The sequence below is a fragment of the Carettochelys insculpta genome, chromosome 1, assembly GCF_033958435.1.
Source record: "Carettochelys insculpta isolate YL-2023 chromosome 1, ASM3395843v1, whole genome shotgun sequence".
In the NCBI taxonomy this organism is placed as follows: Eukaryota; Metazoa; Chordata; order Testudines; family Carettochelyidae; genus Carettochelys; species Carettochelys insculpta.
The window spans coordinates 331,687,777-331,707,823 of record NC_134137.1 but is presented as its reverse complement, the minus strand read 5'-3'; the positions used below and the strand labels follow the sequence as shown (position 1 = coordinate 331,707,823).

Below are 20,047 nucleotides of genomic sequence, written 5' to 3'. Positions count from 1 at the left end.
ACAGCCGCCGGCGTGTGAGGCGGGGGGTGGAGCGGGGTGCTGCAGGGGGAGGGGCTGAGCCCTGCTGCCCTGGGGGCATGTCCTCCCCTGGGGCAAGAAGGTGCTCAGCTGCCCCCAACATGACAAGAGCCAGGGCAAGCCCTGTTCCTGCCGGGAGGGCTAGGTGGACCTCTAGCTGCTGCTGCTGCTGCTGGGGGTCCATGACTGCGGCGCTCGGGGTCTGTGTGCCTATATGGCTCGTCAGACCGCGTGCTGTGCAGGCTGAGTGTATGTGGGAGGGGCCCTTTAAGGGAGCGGCTAGCTGTTGCCCCGGAAGCGCTAGTCCGCCCGTTGACCCTGTCTGCAGCTGTGCCTGGCATCCCTATTTCGATGTGTGCTACTTTGACGTGTAGACGTTCCCTCGCTGCGCCTATTTCGATGTCGGGCTGCGCAACGTCGAAGTTGAACATCGACATTGCCGGCCCTGGAGGACGTGTAGACGTTATTCATCGAAATAGCCTATTTCGATGTCGCAACATCGAAATAAGCTACTTCGATGTAGGGTGCACGTGTAGATGTAGCCTATATGTCCAATGACTGTCAGAAAACATTGACAACATCTTTGCTTGTATCTTTTGTGCATTTGATCTTATATATTTTTTCCACATCAAGGGGAATTTTGGATAAAGCATCTGCTTCCGCATCAGATGTCTCTGGATGATACCTAACTTTGAACTTCAAGTCAGCCAATTCTGCAATCCATCTGTATGCGGTGACATTCTGTCTGAAAGAGACGAAAACAGGTTAGCAGGCTGTTATCACTGTAAACTTTAAAGGATTATGTGTATTTGGTGGTGGATTAGCTGCTGGACCTATGGGGCTTAGGCCCATGACACTTGTCTCACTGGGATGCACTGGATTAACTCTTGCAGGAATGCTGGGTAGGTGGGGCACCTCAATCCCACTCTGCAACAGGAACAGCAGGTGGGGTGGGGGAAGTCACCGTGCTCTGACCCTGCTCCCTGCCAGAAGCACCTGGCTGCTGGGAAGCCCTAATGTGTGATCTCTGGCAGTGATGCTGAGACTGAGGAGGAGCTCTAGTTCTGCTACGGATTGAGGGCTGGGGGAGCTCTCATGTGCTGGTGTGGCCCTGGGGCTTTGGCCTAAGATCTGTGGGTTGTGGAATAGGGCTACTCTGGTCTTGAGGCTGCGGTGGGGTGGGGAACAGAAAAGAGCAAACTGGTTAGGATACAGTGTGTGTGTGTGGAGGAAGAGACAGAATAGTGAGAAGATGGGGCCCCACAAAACCTTAATCTGGCTCTGTGTCTAGTAGAAGTAAACAGAGAATTTGTCAGTTACAGCCTGTTTCAAAGCCAGGGACTCCAGCTACCCTGAATGAAAGTGAGCATTTTTCTCAGCTGCAGCTAGCATTCTTGCCCATAATCTATGACTTGGTTTATCTTCCTGATGTTAGTATAAAACTGCACCTACTCCCTTCTGGAAGCGTCTATATAAAAGATTAAGGGTCATACAAAACTGGCATGGACTATTATGGGTGGCTGTACCAAACAGCTAATTGCTGACATTGCTCAGTCTATGTAAATGGCTGTTTGGAGGGTTTCTGTCCCAATTCCTCTCCTTGCCCTTGGGTTTCCTTCTTTTTCTGAGTTCACTTTTGATCATGGTGTTGTTTGTCATCATCCAGCAGACAAATCACACAATGATTTTGCTGTTGAAAACAATTTTTGAATGTGTCGTCAGTGCTAGGTGAGGAAACTGAGCAGCTTGTGAAGTTCCTTTAGAGTGGTCAGTGGTTTGTGGTTTCCCTGCAAAAGCCTGAACAGCCAAGGTGTCAGCTGAATCCATCTTAACACCTTTAGCAGATCCTATCATTCCCAAGACACATATCTCTCTCAAAGAGCTCACACTTGGAAGCTTTCAGGTTAATTTCATGCTTGTGTAATTGTTGCAATGCTATTCTCATATTCTCCACAAATGCTTCAAAAGTGCCACTGTACACTGGGACATCATGCGGGAAGGAAACACACACTTCATCCCTAACTTCTGTGGGACACTCTTCAAAACACAGCAGGAAGGCATCAGGTGAATTTGTTAAACTGAATGTGATTTTAATCCATTCGTGGGAAACCCATGGAATAATGATGGTTGTAATGTGACAGCTTTCTTCACCCATAAAACTTAAATGGAGGGTCTTCTGTTGATGTGAGATGGAGAAACCAGATACCTCCTAATGAATTCAGAATGTTCTGGACTTGAGGGGATGGATTGTCTGTCCAGTATTCTGTTCACTTTGGCTATGTCTAGATTGTTGAGTATGGTGGGCAAGAGATATGCAAATTGTGCAACACATTTGCATATCTTTTGCCCACAGTTCTGTTGGGAGAAGTTTTCCCGACATTTAGCCCATTGACGTGCGTCCAAATGTGGGAAAAATGCCCTCTGTCAAGACATCCCTTCTTCTCCGTCGAGTGAAGTGCACAGGGACATCGACAGAATGCTCCCAAGCAGCTGATCTCTTCTGACAGATCTGCAGTCGGGATGAATGCTCTGTTGACAAACTTTTGTCGACAGAAGTTTTGCTGACAGAAGCCTGCAGTCTGGACATAGCCTATGTGATAATAGATTCAGAGTTCTGGGTTACCGTCCCTTTTCTGGACCAAAAAACCTGGCAATGAATAAGATGACTTGATTTTGCGATCTGTCCTTTGTATAAGTTGTCTTGCAGATATTCCTTTACCCCTTTATATAGTGGGTGAGCCACTTGCATGTAGACCTTCAGTACAGGTTGCTGGTCACATAACTTGAACTGCATCTGCAGACTGGACTTCTATCCCATATCTCCATTATTTCTGGAACAAATTTTGGACTCATCTTTCAAACCCATGAGGCCATTTTCCTTTATGTTTTAGATGAATGACTCAGGTTCACTGCTAATTTACATAGATGTTAATCATCCTATCTTCTTGTTCTCTATGTTGGATTAGTACTTTATCTTGGTTCTGCCATCTCTCTCTTTTGACACAGATGCCACCTGTAAGAATTTTAACTGCTGACTATGCATTAGTATTTCAGATTTAATCTGCTGTAAATTTCCCTGTACAGTTTGTCCCTTCAAAATAATGTCATGTTTTGATGGGTTACTCCCAGGGATATTTAACAGGCAAGATGATCCTGTAGAGTTTATTTTATGGTCAAATAATGAGGTCACTGAGCAGCAGCATCAGGCTCAAGCAGTGTTTGTTAAAATTTCAGCGTGCAGGCCTACCTTAGCCTAACATTTTACATTTGTGGCTTTTCCTTTGGGGATAATTACCATTCTCTCTGTCCATTTTAAACATGCCCAAGTTGTCTGAATTATTGTTGATAGTGTTCACTCGAATGTCTACTTTTGTTATGCCAACATGAGGAAATTCACATTTCCTATTGTTAATGAGGTGAGGTGCTAGTGCTTTATCAGGTGAAAGGCATTCCTAATATTTGACTCTCTCCCCCCAGTAACATTGCAGCCAGTGACCAAGTACTCTTATTTTCATGGACTGTACAGCAAACAGTCAAGATGTTGTTATTTTTCCTTAATTGCAACTTCAGTCACTCTTGAGCTGCGTCTACACGTGCACGCTACTTCGAAGTAGCAGCACCAACTTCGAAATAGCGCCCGTCGCGTCTACACGCGTCTGGCGCTATTTCGAAGTTAACTTCGACGTTAGGCGGCGAGACGTCGAAGTCGCTAACCTCATGAGGGGATCGGAATAGGGCCCTACTTTGACGTTCAACGTCGAAGTAGGGACCGTGTAGACGATCCGCGTCCTGCAACGTCGAAATTGCCGGGTCCTCCATGGCGGCCATCAGCTGGGGGGTTGAGTGATGCTCTCTCTCCAGCCCCTGCGGGGCTCTATGGTCACCGTGGGCAGCAGCCCTTAGCCCAGGGTTTCTGGCTGCTTCTGCGGCAGCTGGGGATCTATGCTGCAGGCACAGGGTCTGCAACCAGTTGTCAGCTCTGTGGATCTTGTGTTGTTTAGTGCAACTGTGTCTGGGAGGGGCCCTTTAAGGGAGCGGCTTGCTGTTGAGTCCGCCCTGTGACCCTGTCTGCAGCTGTGCCTGGCATCCCTATTTCGATGTGTGCTACTTTGACGTGTAGACGTTCCCTCGCTGCGCCTATTTCGATGTTGGGCTGAGCAACGTCGAAGTTGAACATCGACGTTGCTGGCCCTGGAGGACGTGTAGACGTTATTCATCGAAATAGACTATTTCGATGTCGCAACATCGAAATAAGCTATTTCGATGTTGCCTGCACGTGTAGACGTAGCCTTGGTAGGGGATTGAGTTCCGTTGTCAGTTTAAAGATCAATTTCCAGGAGCTCATCAAGCTTTCTAAGGCATGTTCCTGGGAGACTATCGTCCATTTACCAATTTGAAATTGTGCACACTTGTATGTATCCCTATGTCCTTATTGCAGAAACACCACGGATACATCTACACTAGCCAGCTACTTCGAAGTAGCCGGCACAACATCGAAATAGCACATGTTGTGTCTACACACGCCGTGTGCTATTTTGACGTTCAAATCTACATTAAGCAGTGGGACGTCGAAATCGCTATTCCCATCAGAAGAATGGGAATTGTCGAAGTAGGGTGTGTGTAGACAATCCGCGTCCCACTACTTCGAAATAGCGGGGTCCGCCATGGCGGCAATCAGCTGAGGGGTTGAGACGTGCTGGCCAGCCCCTTCAGGGCCCTATGATCTCTGTGCCCAGTGGTTCTTAAAGCCGCACAGACCCGGAAACCCCATAGCAGGAAGCTGACAGCGTGCACACAGCAGCCGTGCCACGAGGTGTCCCTGCACAGTCCAGAGGGACACCATGGCAGCCAGCCAGCCTTCCGAGCACACCCAGAGCTCCTCCTCTGGGCCATCTCAGGGATCCCAGGCCTCCAGCTGGCGGGGAAGGAAGTGGGACCCCTCCTGGACTGACCCTGAGCTCCGTGACCTGCTGGGGCTCTGGGGGTAGGAGAAGGTGCTGCACTTCATGGGGAGCAAGCAGTGGAACGCGGAGGCATTCGCCCAGCTGTCCGAGGGCCTGGCTGCCTGGGGTCACCCTTCCCGCACTCCTGACCATGTCAGGAGTAAGGTGAAGGAATTGTGGCAGGGTCACACCCAGGCCCGGGACTCAGCCAGCTGATCTGGGGCTGCCCCTGCCACTTGCCCCTATTACTGGGAGCTCAGGGATATCCTGGGCCCCCGGGGCACCTCCTCCTCCCCAGCCACCCTTGACACCATGGCTGACGAGCCAGGGTCAGGTCCTGAGGCCAGCCCCGCCCCGCCAGGGCTAGAGCCGGGACTCTCCACCCCAGCCACCGAGTGGTCCAGCAAGGAGGGGGAGCTCGTGCTGGACATCCCATCCTGCAGCTCCAGCCGGGTGTCCGCTAGGTGGGCATCTCCTGATCCTGGCAGTGCACCACACTGGCAGGTACGTACCCCACAGGGCACAGACCCCCTGAGCATGGGGCAGGGGCACCACTTGACTGGGGGCCCCACACATCCCCACAACACCCCAGCCTGCCATGGCCTGGGCACACCACGGCCCAGGGACGGTGCCACAGCCACCAGTGCCCAGCAGCACCTCCACCCAGGGACAGTGCCATGCCCCTCTCCCGGTGGGAGGGGAAAGGGGTAGACCACTGAAAGGGGCCACCCACAGGATCACTGCACGCACCAGTTGGGGATGGGGGGGGGACACAGGCCCTTGGGGCGATGGGGGTGGGCCACGGGTTAAGGCTGGGTACTCACGGCCTCCCTTCCTTCTTTCCCACTATTTCTGCAGCCGCACCATCCGTGGTCCCAGACAGCCCTCCAAGACCACCGGACCACCAACGCCCGGGCTCACTGCCTGCACCGGGACGGGCCAACCCCTGCTGGGGCCACTGCCGCAGCACACGTGACCCGGAGGTGGTTGTGGCTCTCCGGCGCCAGGCAGACCTCATGGAGCGGAGGCTCCAATTCGAGGAGTGGGAGGCCGCCTGGTGCTGGGAGGCCTGGCAGGTGTTTATGGCCACCTTCAACCGGGTGACCAACACCTTTGAGGAGCTGGTAGCCCGTCTGCCCGCCCCCCCCGATGTCCTCCGTGCTGCCCTCCCTGCCGCCCCGCCTGCTGATGTCCCGCCTGCTGCCCCACCTGCCACCCCACCCACCAGCTCCTCAGGGCGGGAGCCACCCGGAGCCGAGGACCCGCCTCAGCCATACCTCCCCATCCTCCTGGCCCCCAGCCAGCCTCGATGGGGACCCCGGCTGAGAGGAGAACCGGCCAGCCGAACGCGGCAGGGCTCGCGCCCATCCACCCCTGCCCCAGAATGATGGGCCGATGTGTGGCCTTCCCACGTCTCCCCCCCGTACATAGTTGTCCCCACCCTGTATATAGTTATTTATAGTTGACCCCCCTGTACATAGTTTATTAGAGATGTCCCCACTTGTGTATAGTTATTATTATTGTTATTTGAATCTGTTTTATTTGCTAATATTATTATATGCCGAAAAGAGGCGACATTTTTGTTCCTGTAAATAATAATGCTAGTTTCATTTTTCCAAAAACCTGTGTCCTGTGTGCTTTTCGTGAGGGTGGGGCATGGGAGCTGGGGTGGGGGGGTGCAGGGATGGCCAAGGGGTTGCTCACTGGGCCCCCTGGTCAAAGTACTCCCTTAGGGCCTCCCGGACCTGGACCCCGTCCTGGTGGGTCTGGCGGCTTGGGGCGGTGGCTGGCTGGGGGTAGGCTGTTGTGGCCTCCTGTGCCCAGTCCTGCATGAAGGCCTCCCCCTTGCTTTCTACCAGGTTGTGGAGTGTGCAGCAGGCCCCCACAACCTGGGGGATGTTTGGGAGGCCCAGGTCTAGGCATGCCAGGAGACAACGCCAGCGGCCTTTCAGGCGCCCAAAGGCTCACTCGACCACTTGTCAGGCATGGTTGAGTCGGGCGTTGTAGCGCTCCTGGCTATCAGTGAGGTGGCCTGTATAGGGCCGCATAAGCCAGGGCTGGAGGGGGTATGCTGCATCCCCCACAAGGCAGAGGGGTATAGTGGTGGTATCCCCCAGAGAGATCTCCCTCTGGGGGATGTAGGTCCCCGCCTGCAGTCGGCGGCATAGTCCCAAATTCCAGAAAACGCAGGCATCGTGGGTAGAGCTGGGCCAGCCCACGTAGATGTCCTAGAAGCGGCCACAGCTGTCGACCACAGGACCACAGAGTGGTAGTCCTTCCTGTTGATGTAGCGCCCACCACTGTGGTCTGGGGCGCGGATGGGGATGTGGGTCCCATCAAGGGCTCCAAAGCAGTTGGGGAATCCCATGGCAGCGAATCCCTCAATGGCTGCGTCCAGGTCCCCAACTCAGATGACCCTCTTCAGCAGCAGGGCATTGAGTGCACACACCACCTGTGGGGAGGCAACATGGGTGCCTGTGAGGGTTTGCAGAGTGTGACCCCCTCACCCAGGCCCCCCTCACCCGGCCCCCCTCACCTGGCCCCCCCTCCTCAGGCCCCCCTCCCCAGGGGGTTCAGCCCCAGGCCTCCTTACCTCCATGAGGACAGCCCTGACTGTCGCCTTTCCCACTCCAAACTGCTGTCCCACGGAGCGGTAGCTGTCTGGAGTGGCCAGCTTCCAGACAGCTATTGCGACCCTCTTCTCGATGGGGAGGGCGCTCCGCATCCGGGTGTCGTGGTGCCTGAGTGCAGGGTTGAGCCACTGGCAGAGCTCCATGAAGGTCTGCTGGCTCATGTGGAAGTTCCGCAGCCACTGGTCTTGTTCCATTCCCCCATAACCAGGTGCTCCCACCACTCAGTGCTGGAGGGGTAGCTTCAGAGTCAGCGGGGCACCCGGTGGGGTGGGGAGCAGGAGGGCCCAATGGTCAGGAGTGTCTCCTGGTGCTCCTGGGGAGGGCTCCCATTCCCGAAGCTGCTGGGGGGCTGCCCAGGCAGCATCTAGATGGGCGCCTGCTCCGCGGGAGGCAGCTTGTAGGGCTTCCAGCTTCTGCTAGATGTCCATGTCTGCAGGCTTGAGGTCTGCAAGGCTTGTATCACCAATGCAGGGCTGCTCGTGCGGTGCAGGCCGAGTGTGTCTGGGAGGGGCCCTTTAAGGGAGCAGCTTGCGGCTGCCCCGGAAGGGCTAGTGCGCTCTGTGACCCAGTCCATGGGCTTTCCTGGCCCCTTATTTCGAAAGAGGGGGCTTGTGTGTGTGGACGCTCCGCGTTTGCTTCCAGGGCGGCTCTTTTCAATGTTCCTCAGCACTACTTCAACGTTGAAAGTCGACGTTGCCAGCCCTGGAGGACGTGTAGACGATAATCATCGAAGTAGCCTATTTCGATGTTCTTACTTCGAAATAGGCTACTTTGACGTAATGTCCTAGTGTAGACGTAGCCCACATTATACCTCTTTCCAACTAAATCAGGTGTTCTGTTTTGCTGCTTGGGTGCTAAGTGGCAAATGTAGGAGACTCCTGGTAAATCAGGTGCCAGAGACAAACTGATTTTCCTGCCCAACATCCTGATTAGTAGTGTTCTCTACTGCCACAGCTGAGACAGTAGGCACAAGAACTGCCTGTGGCAGCTTGTCTGCAACTAGCACTCTTTCTTCTCTAGGGTTGCCAGTCTGCTCAGACCACTATAAATTATTTTGTCACACTCTGGAACAACTTGTTTATATATGTTAATGTCAGCTTTCACACCTTTGACTGGCCTTCCATTTCTTTGTGTCATTCATCAGTGAGTCATCTTTGGAGAGTTGTGGCTCTGTTGATCCCAGAATATTTGAGGGAAAGTGGCTGAGGTAATATATTTTATTGGAGAGAAGCTTTACAAGCTCGTAGCTGGGTTGCCCTAACTTTTTTGTGTAGACTAGGCCTAACTCTCAGTCATAACCTTGCAAACAAATTTCCCTGGGACCTTTTCCTGGAATCACAGCTAGTGCATTGCCAGGAGCAGGCACTTACCTAAGCTGCACCTGATCTGCAGCACCCTGGAGCAAACTTGCTGCCTGCCAACAGCTGCAGTCCAAAGGTTGTTCTGTGTGGCTTTCAGCACTGGCAGGACAGGAGGGATTCACCCACTGCCTTGCCTCCAGCAAAGCATCACAGTTCCCATTGGCTGGTTTCATGTGCTGCCCTCGCCCCCAGCAAAATCTCTCAGCTTGTATTGACTGAAAACCGGCCAATGGGAGCTGAGAAATTCTGCTGCGCAGCCCTTTTCCCCAGCAAAATCTTTCAGTTCCCATAGGCTGGTCTCCCCCATGCTCAGCAAAATCTCTTGGTTGCTATTGGCTACTATTGGGCAAAGCTCTCACCCCTATACAGCTGTCGGGACCAACTGCAAGCCAGTGTGTGTGTGTGTAAGAGAGAGAGAGAGAGAGAGAGAGAGAGAGAGAATAGGGCTGTCCTTATGACTTATGCCCTACACAGCCCCATGAATCTGGACCCTCCCTCCCTGAACAGCAAGTCTGCAGGGTGGGTGCTGTGCTCAGGGCTGCGGGGGTGGGGCAGGAGCAGGGCAGGGAGAGTGGCAGGGGAACAAGGGGAAGGGGAAGTGGTGCAGCCTATCAGATCTGTGTGTTGGGAGGTGGAGCAGGGAGTTAGGGGATTGGGGCCACCAGAGCTGGGGTTGGTCTCTGACCAGAGGCTGGTCTTCTATGCAACACTGGGAGCAGGATGCATAATCAAAATGAAATTTCTCAGGCTGCCGCGTGGCTTGGGGACTGGCCCAACTGATATTATGTCTAGACTTCTGTGATCTCTAGTCATCGTGACTTTTTCTTTCTGACCTTGAACTCAGGGAGCAGGTAACTAACACAAGTGTAATTTATTGTACTTTAGAGGAGAGGAGTTATTCCTGATTCACAGCAGAAGCGGGCCCTAGAATGTTCAGATTCTTTTTGGCAACATTCATGCACAGCTTGTTCCTGATGATTTCATCCAACTGTTCTCCAGTCCTATTTATGACTATGATAGATATTGTAACCCGCGGCACTATCTTTGGTGACCGTATTGTATTAAGTTTATGAGTCGGGGTGGGCCGGAGACTGTATGCAGCACCCGAGAAAAGGGTGGGGAGGTTTATCACTGCTCCTCCAGAAAGCAAAAAAAAAACAAACCAAAAACACCAAACCAAAAATCAGTGGGGCAGAGGTGATAAAGTTCGTCACTAAACAAACTATTGTGTGATCTCTTGGCAGCTTGTTCCTCATGCAATAGGTCAAACTGGTTCCACTGCCCTTTTGGGCCCTACAGACCTGCAGATAGAGACTGATCCTGGGCCTTAGTATGGGACAATTTTATATATCAACCGAACAGTCCTAAACACCAATGACATAACTTTTTTAAAATGTCAGTGAACTAGTGTTTATTAAAATCAGTGCTTTCCCACACAGCTCTGCCATTTCAACCCCTCTGCTATTCCAGTGCTTGGTCCGTGGCATTTGCTCAGCTAAGAATGTTAGCTGTACTAATGGTGACGTTGTAATGTGGGGTCTGGAAGAGATCACCCTATTCGTTTTCAGTAATGAGCTAAGAATTAAACATAGGTCTCCAAAGGGAATATACTCACCCAAATTCTCTTCTTTCATTTGCTTTTCCAGTGCAATTTTGTCTAAAGAAATACACTCCTTGCCCTGCTTCAAGCCCATGCTTGTCTGCACATCATGGAAGTAACACATGGAATGCCATATATGCTGTAGAGATTCCATCTCTGATAAACAGGGAACGGTATGTAGGGTCCCATGTCTGAACAGAACTCTTAAGGTTTCATGGGGGGCGGGGAAGAGAGTGCAAAACGTGGGGTAAGCCAAATGTGAATGTACTTGTACTTCTCTGTGAGCAGTTCTCCTAAGTGATATTTCACAGGAATAATTTCAATACTTGCTCCTTCCCACTTTCTATGTTATGTATTGTAGAGATGCACCCTTGAGAAAATATTGTTTTTAAAATATCTATTGTTATACAACTAAAGCTGCTATGGAAGGAAAGAAGGAGGAAGCAAAGGGAAATAAGCTTTTCTCTCTCCCAGTTTCCATGCAGTGAACAAAGCGTGCATTAGAATCTTATCTGGGGATGGCTTAAAATGAAGGGAAAGAGAAAACTTTTGAAGCCAGGGCCATAATTACTATTTATTTCAACAGCAATTTGCCTTATTATGTTGTATAACATTTGTTACCTAGGTAACATGTTTATGTACAAACCCTGCTCAAATTAAAGTAAATCAGGCAAGATCTAAAGTCAGCATCAATCGTATATTTCAAAACCAAAAAGGTGGACAGCCAGCAATTTGGCCTAAGCGTCCTACTAGAAAGGGTTATGTGCACATTTGTGTTACATTTAGATATGCCCTTGCAACTATGGAGAAACAGAAACAAAAAACAAAACCCTTCCCTGCCTCTGTTGGGTCAAACACAAGAACAGCTTGACTTTTATGTTACTCATAAAAAAGAGAATTCCACTAGCAGACTGAACACTGTTTCAGAGGAGCTAAAACTTGAAGGCTTTGATCCTACTGTCCTTGTAGTCAGTTGCAAATATCCCATTCCCTTCAAGAGGGCAAGGTCAAGCAATGCCCAGACCAGTATTTTCTTTATGGAAACTCTACCCATTTAACCCATTGCCCCTTCAAAGGTAGATTAGGAACAGAACAGTTAAAGGACTGGGGATATTGCCACTCCCAAAACAAGGGGACGGCTGGTGGTGGTCACAGACTCCCTCTTAGGGACGGCAGAGTCATCCACTTACCATACAGACTGGGAAGCTTGAGAAGTGTGCTGCTTGCCTGGAGCTAGAATTCAGCATATGGCAGAGTGCCTGCCGAGACCTATCAAGCCCTTAGGTCACTACTCCTTCCTACTTCTCCATGTGGGTACCCATGATACTGCCTAGAAAGACCTTGAGCAGGTCACTGCAGACTGTGTGGCTCTTGGAAGAAGGATAAAGGAGTCTGAGTCACAAGTTAGGTTCTCATCCATCCTCCCTGTTGAAGGAAAAGGACCATGTAGGACCATCAAACTGTGGAGATAAATGCATGGTTGTATAGCTGGTGTTTGAGACAGGACTTTAAAGTCTTCTACCATGGGATGTTGTCCCACAAAGGAAGATTGCTAAGAAGAGACTTTATCCTCTTAATAAAAGGAGGAAAGAACATCTTGGGAACTCAGTAAGGAGGGCTTTACATAGCTCAGTGGTTTGCGTATTGGCCTGCTAAACCCAGAGTTGTGAGCTGAATCCTTGAAGGGGCCATTAGTGATGTGGGGCAAATAGAAAATAGCTTTTTTTTTTTTTTTTAAAAAAAAAAAGGGAAGGTGCTTGGTCCTGCCAAGAGGGCAGGGGACTGGACTCGATGACCTCCTGAGGTCTCTTCCAGTTCTATGAGATGTGTGTTTCCAAGTTCACTGGGGGACGGAGACTTTAGCCCTGAGGTAAGTGAGGAAGTGGGATACCCAGAAGAAACACAAAGCAGGTCAGGGAAACTGTGTAGGACCCTTACTAAATGGGGAAGGCAACCTTGTGACAGATGATGTGGAAAAAAGCTGAAGTACTCCATGCTTTTTTTGCCTCTGTCTTCACAGACAAAGTCAGCTCGCAGACTGCTGCAATGGGCAGCACAGCACAGGCAGGAGGTGAGCAGTCCTCAGTGATGAAACAATAGTTTAAGGGCTATTTAGAAAAGCTGGAAATGCACATCTCCATGGAGCTAGATGCTATGCATCTGATGATGCTGAGAGAATTTGCTGCTGTAACTACAAAGATGTTGGCCATTGTCTTTGAAAACTCCTGGTGACTGGGGAAGGGTGTGTGTCCCCCAGATGACTGCAAAAAAAAAAAACTGAAATGTACTGCCCATCTTTATAAACAGAAGTAGGAGGATCTGGAGAACTACACAGCAGTCAGGCTCACCTCAGCCCCTGTAGAAATCTTGGAGCAGGTCCTCAAGAAATCCATTTTGAAACACTTGCAGGAAAGAAAAGCAATTACGAACAGCCAATATGGAATCACCAAGGGCAAGCTGTGCCTAAACAACCTGAATGTCTTCTATGATGAGATAACTTACTCTGTAGATATGGAGAAAGTGGTGGATGTGAGCTACCTTGACTTTAGCAAAGCTTTTGATATGGTCTCCCATGGTAGTCTTGCCAGCAAGTTAAAGCAGTATAGTGTTCCTTCCAGTCAGTCCAGTCGTACCTTACCAGCAGTGTTCCCTCTAATTTTTCTCATTCATGTGGTAAGAGGGCTGAGGGGTTTGAGAGAAGCTCAGGCTTGGGCCAGAGTGTTGGGGTACAAGGGTTTGAGGGCTTTGGCTGTGCGTGCAGGCTGTGAAGAGGGTTTGGCAATGAGGGTCCAGGGCATGTACAGAGGATTAGGGTGTGAGAAGCTCTGGGCTGGGTGTGCAGTCTCCGAGGTGGGGTGCTGGGGTATGATGTTTCCAGTGGGGGGTGCAGGCTTTAGGATGAGGCTGGGTTGACAGATTTAGGGTGAAGGAGGGTGTTCTGGAGTTACTGCAAGGAGAGAAGACACTGCCCATCCCTCTTCTTGCAGCAGCACATGGATATTGTGTGGGAAGGACACCTCTCCCCACCGTGACAGCTCCAGGGCTGAGGAGGCAGAATATGTGCCTCTATCCTGCCCAGCAGGTTTGAATCAGGACTAAGTTGGAGCTGTAGGAGGGTCACCCCAGCTACAGCGGTTTGAGATTGGGGTGGCAGACCTGGTGTCAGGCTGCCACAGCCATGGCTGGATTTGAGCCAGGGGAGCCAGAGCCTCTCTCTGTCCTTGCCAGAAGCCTGATCAATTTATATTTACAAATGTTTTACATGATTTAACCTTTGCTCCATGTCTTCATGTTAATGGCTCTGTAAAAGCCTGGCCTGGGCTATAGCGATCTCCGCCAGGTGTAGGAGGGTTCGTGTTGTAGGTAAAATAAAGCTGAAAGAATGAGAGTCTTGCAGCCTGCCATTTTAAGATGCATGTCTCAGCAGATCATTTCATCACCTTTGCCTAATACAAGTGATAGGATTTTATCAGGAAGTCCAGGAATCAACAAGGGCCAAGTTCAATGCCTAGAGGCTCCTCTGAACAAAACAAAACAGAATTGGCCCGAACACTCACCCAGTAATCTGGCAAAACTAAATACCATCCTGGATGGTTCTAAGAGGCAATACTTCCCTAATCACAAGCATGGAGTCTGTATATAACACGAGAAAGGGGAAAGGCTTTCCAGCATTCAGTTATGAAAACACAATAACTATGGTTCAAAAGCCGGTAATTGTAAGCAAACACCCATCTCACAGTATGTTGGCCAGTGTCCCTTGTCTCAGTTTCCTATCTCGCAGTGTGAAAGCCTGATAAATGAATGCCCTTTTAAGTATAGGTGATGGTGGGGGTGCAAAGGCGGCCATGTGCAGCCCCTCCATCATCCCCCTGCACTCACCAAGAGTGTTGCACTACTTCTGATGCGTAAAGGGCCAGGTCTATCTGTCTGTCCCCTACAGTGGCACAGCCTAAAAGCACTACTCCTTGGTTGTCCCACGGTGGCCGGGGGGGGGACTGCCCCCACACCCATTGGAAGCATGGTGGCACTACCGTGGGAAGAGGCAGGTTGGGCAGAGCAGTGGGAAGGAGAGGGTGAGCGATAGACAGAGTAGGTGTGGGGAGGAGGCAAGGCAGGAGCCCTTGCCCAGCGCCCCAGTAGCAATCCTTGCACTGGTCGCCTCTGCTTTTAATGTGCTACATCCTTTTCCTTCCACTGTAGTGCACTCACAGTTGTCCTTGGTCAGTGAATAGGTCTGAGAGGTAGATGCACAAGAGTTCACCTCCTATCCCTGAAGGCAGGAGAGGCATAGAGCAATGTCTCTGCTGCTGCCATCTGCATTTGCAACTGGTTTCCTACTGTTGCTGTTACCTCTGCTCCTACTTTCTCTCCTGTGCCTTGACTTTCACTACCACTTCTGTGTTCTGAGATTCTACCGCTAAGCCCAGCTCTTAGGCTACATCTACATTAGCGAGTTTTTTAAAAAAAGCCACTGGTCTTTTGAACAATCCCACGGAGAGTCTACACACAAAATGTGTTCTTTCTATATTAGAGCAGAAGAACGCAGCACTTTTTCCAGCAGCCCTCTTCCCTTCCCAGATGAGGAAGAGCACCTTTTTCCAAAAGATTCTTTCAGAAAAAAAGTGTGTCGATGCACCGGGGCCCTTTTTTTTTGAAAGAGCAGCCCTCAGGGCACTGGATATTTCAGTCCCTGGCCTGTTCTTTCAAAAGAGCAAATGCTGTGTGGATACTCTCTATTGAAAGAGCAGATGGATTGTGTGTGTGTGTGTGTGTGTGTGTGTGTGTGTGTGTGGACACGCCCTTTCGAAAGAAGTTTTTTCGGAAGAGATCTTCAGGAAGAACTTCTTTCAAAAGATCGCTGTAGTGTAGGCGTAGCCTTTGTGATTTCACTGGGCAGGAAACCTCACTTCTAGTGTAGCCTTAGTCTTGCTTTTCACTACAACCCTATTTCTACACCAGCTCTAAGACTTAGGCCTTGCTTATCTATAATCCAGCTCTGATAGTCACTGAATAAAAACAACAGATAATCAATTAAGTCTTATGAGCTATGCATTTAAACATTACACGATAACGGATCAAATGACACTTACAATATATCTCTCAACATAACTAGCACTCTTTAAGCAGAATTCCTCCACCCACCTTGAAACACCTACCATAACCCACTTTCCCTTTCACCAGTCTTTGGGATCCCTACCCCTGCTTAGCATGTGAGGTGCAGTTTAGGGTGACCTCCCTGTCCTGCTGCCCTTTCCTCATGCAATAGGGAGAACAGCGTTTCACTATTCCTCCATTCAATACTAAAGTGAATCGTAACCAAATACAAGTTAAAACTGATCACTCTGGAAAAGCGGCTCTCTCTGTGGATCCCTTAGGCAGAGTAGGTGTGTCTGTGCAAATACAGGCTACTCCTGAAGTCTTTTCCCTCCAGTTTGTCACTAGGGCTACGTCTACACTACAGAGATCTTTCAAAAGAAGTCCTTCCAGAAGATCTCTTCTGAAAGAACATCGTCCGAAGGAGCGGAGGTGTTTTTTTGATCACACACAAAAAAGCAGATCGACAGAGTGATCTGCTCTTTCAGAAGAGAGTGTCCACACAGCCCCTGCTCTTTGAAAGAACAGGCCAAGGATCAAAAAACCAGGCCCCATGAGGACTGCTCTCTCAAAAAAAGGGCCCGCAGAGTATCTGCACGTTTGCTTTAGAAAGAAACTTTCGAAGGAAGATGCCCTTCTTGTAATGGGAGTGGAAGACAGCTTTTGAAAGGATATCGTGGTCTTTTGATTTAATTTAGAAAGAATGCTTTCTGAGCGTATGCGCACCGCTGCATATTTCAAAAGAGACCCTTCTTTTGAAAGAACTTGCTAGTGTCGATGCAGCCTCGATGTAAGGGCAGAGCTCATTCAGACCCTGCTTACAAGGGGAATCATAGAACCCTTCCCTTCAGCAATCCGTAGCTCCTGTTTATAATCCTGCCTCAATTCACCTTTCTGTACAAAGGTTACTGCAACTTTACAGTTGCCGTAGGAATGACAGATAAACTCAACTTCCCCGTGGTCTGACTGGAGATGGGATTCCTCTTTCTCTCATTCACTCCCCAATACCCAGACTAGCTACTTGAGAAATGTGTTGGAAAGTGGGTTTGAGTCTAATTGAATAGATTTACTGTATTCTCACTGCTTTTCGACATTTCCTTGATCAGTCTCCTCACGTACTGTCTGGTCATGTCAAAAATCATTTAGAGAAATGTGGGGGGTCCTTAAAGCTGAAGCCATTTTGCAGCAACAGTTCTGAAGCTGGGAAAGAGTCATTAAGATGCTGCAATCTAACCCTTAGGTAATGTCCACCCTCTGGGATCTTTGCTTTAAAAGTTCACAACCACTAATAAATCTAACAGTTACATTTCCTGGTGGACATGTATGAGGAACACAACCTATTGGGAGGTCTCTCTAGAGTCCTTTGCTTTCTTGTGCTCCACTTGTTTCTGGGTATCACGGTGTTGCTTCAGTTTGCTCTGTTACAAATTCTGGGCCATGCTGTCACAAATATTCATTTCTTCTGTTGATTCAGAACTCACTGATAGTGCTGTCAGTCAGACATAGGCTACGTCTACACTAGCCCCAAACTTCGAAATGGCCACGCAAATGGCCATTTTGAAGTTTACTAATGAAGCACTGAAATGCATATTCAGCACTTCATTAGCATGCGGGCGGCCGCGGCACTTCAAAATTGACGCGCCTCGCTGCCGCGCGGCTTGTCCCGATGGGGCTCCTTTTCGAAAGGACCCCGCCTACTTCGAAGTCCCCTTATGGGGACTTGTTCTCAATAGCCTCATTAAGATAATAGCTTGTTCTCCTTATGGGGACTTCGAAGTAGGCGGGGTCCTTTCAAAAAGCCCGTTGGGACGAGCCGCGTGGCGGCGAGGTGCGTCAATTTCAAAGTGCCGCGGCTGCCCGCATACTAATGAAGCGCTGAATATGCATTTCAGCGCTTCATTAGTAAAGTTCGAAATGGCCATTTGCGTGGCCATTTCGAAGTTTGGGGCTAGTGTAGACACGGCCATAGAAATTCTTTGTCTGTCATGGTACACGTTTATCTTAATGAGGCAGGAGAACAAGCTATTTATAATGAAGCCTTCCCTTAGCGGAGAAAGAAATCAAAGGCTTGCACACCTTTGGCCAAAATAACCTTTTATTGATGGTAGCCAACACCATCACCACTAGCCACATGTGGCTACCTGGCCAGTTGAATGTGGCTAGCTGTCTTGAATAGTAAATATATTTTCAGAATAATATGGCTAGTTTGCTATAGCAGTACTGCTTCAGAACTGGTTGGACATCACATGTTTATATTACTGCAGGGTCATTTCTGAATTAATACCCCTGCCAGGTGTGCTTTGTACTGAAGTTACCATGTTTGGGATTAGATGAATTCCTGGGATCCTGAGCACTTACAGATATTAAAAGTCCCCTTATTCTTTTCCTCCAACAAGGGACGTACTGAATCGTTTACTTATATTGTTGCATTATTGGTTTAAAGCTGGTCAAAAAATGTTTTTCTCCTTGGATAATTTCAGCATTTTGGCAAAAAAAAGTTGAAATAAAAAAATTCTGTTGAGAACAAAAACATTTGGTTTGGAAAATGCTACCCTGGTGCTTCATGAGAGTGGTAACCTGGGAGATTCAAGCCTGCAGCCTCTGCTGTGGAGTAGGCTGTCTGGCCAGACTACGCCTCCCATAATGTGTCACAAGGTCCCTTCTTGATAATGGTGCATCATGGGAGATGTAACCATGCCAAGGAATTTGAACTATAGAGGAGAATGCAGGGAGAGGGAACAGCTGAACTACAAATTTGATGGGGCTCTGCAGTGCCATTTCCAAATTGAAATATTTTAGTTTTTAGGTATTCATTTTTTTTAACAAAAGACAACATTTTCTGCAAAAATCAGACACTTTGTGAAAGAATTTGTTGAGCCAAAAGACCAAAATTTCCATCAAAAACAATTCTTGTGAAAATTTTCAACTAGTCCTACCTAGTTGGCTTATACTTTTGAATAATGTGGTTGCGTCCTGTTAGAGAAATGCTATATTTGCATGAGACTTGCTAATGAAATCTGTTGTGTGTGAAATTATAGCTGTAGAAAACTTACAGGACATAGGTGAATCTTTCAGGAGAAGAGGCATCAGATAAATGATAGGAGTTGTGATATAAAGTTGTCCATGTATAAATGTGTGGCCAGATTGTTAGCTAGTAACTAGTGTGATAACAGAATTCTTGACTGGGTGAAAATGAGAAGAATTTGCTCACATGAAAATAAGTGGTAAAAAAAATTCAGAACAAGTTCCAGAGTAAGGTTCAGGAACATGGACAAGAAGACCTTGAATGAAATGAATCTGTATTGATTTACTAAGGTAGCTATTTTCCTGGTAGTACTTGGTAGAACTCTGCCTGACTTTTTGTAGTCTTCAGCTCTCCTCTCATCTCTGCTTCTTCTTCACACTCCTTTCTTCTCTTACAGCCTCCTCATGTATGTGTGTGTGTGCACATATGCATTGCTGCCCTATGTTAAGAACAGCCTTGACTTCTGTATATTCATTCAGGTGCTGTCCCTTAGTGTCTTCAGATTTCTTTTTCATAACTTTACTTCCGTGAAATCTTCATTTTGTTGTTCACAGTAGTGTGGCATTGTCTTATTCCTTCATGTTTAGTCATGTATTTGACATCTAACTAAGCTGAAAGCTCTGTAGGACAAGGACCTACAGCAGTCCTTGTATTTGCAGAACACCTGATAACACTTACACCACTCTAAATACAAATAAAAATTGGCTACAGGGTGGGAGGGGGAATTAGCATCATCCCTTTAAGTAACTTAGGTACTTATGCTGTGCCTAGCTCTGGCTTGGATGTGCTGTGAGAGTCAAAGATTTTTTTTACAGTAGAATGATTTGCTTAGGTTTGTAGCTGTTATGTTTTGGTACTTAAAAGTCAAGACTGGGATTTGCAATTGCACTACATTTTTATGTGATGTTACAATTCTCACATTTCCATGTTCGCTTCCTCCTAACTGACTAACGAATTTATTAGGTCATGAGCTTTTGTGGGTCTTTGTGGGTCTCTTAGGCGCTCCTGGACTGCTTGGTATTTGTGAAGCTACAGACTAACATGTTAGCCCTCTGAGACTCGTCCTCCTAACTATAACTCTTACTAATCAAACAAATAAAAGGAGGAGCCTTTCGGTAGTCATCAGGAGACTAGGGGTAACAACATTAGGATTGGTTAAGAATTTTCGAAGTTTTAAGTCCTATTTTCAAACCTGTCAAGTGCTTAGGAACCTAAAATGCTCTGAAAAAATAAGATTTAGGCTCCTATATGCTAAATTTGTAAAGGTATTTAGCCACCTAATTCCATAAATAGGAATTAGCTGGCTATATTTCTTTCAAATGTTAACCTAGAAACAAGTTACTATAACAGATAAGGGTATTATTATATGTCAT

At 48.5% G+C, this 20,047-nt stretch overlaps 1 long non-coding RNA gene across 1 annotated transcript in view; it reads left to right on the top strand.

The window, feature by feature from the left end:
• Positions 1-650: 650 nt before the first annotated feature.
• LOC142007447 (uncharacterized) overlaps positions 651-20,047 on the top strand; it is a 33,398-nt gene continuing 14,001 nt past the window's right edge. The window contains exons 1-2 of the long non-coding RNA XR_012643938.1: positions 651-782; positions 10,602-10,728. This is a non-coding gene — a long non-coding RNA (uncharacterized LOC142007447). The remainder of the gene's footprint in view (positions 783-10,601; positions 10,729-20,047) is intronic.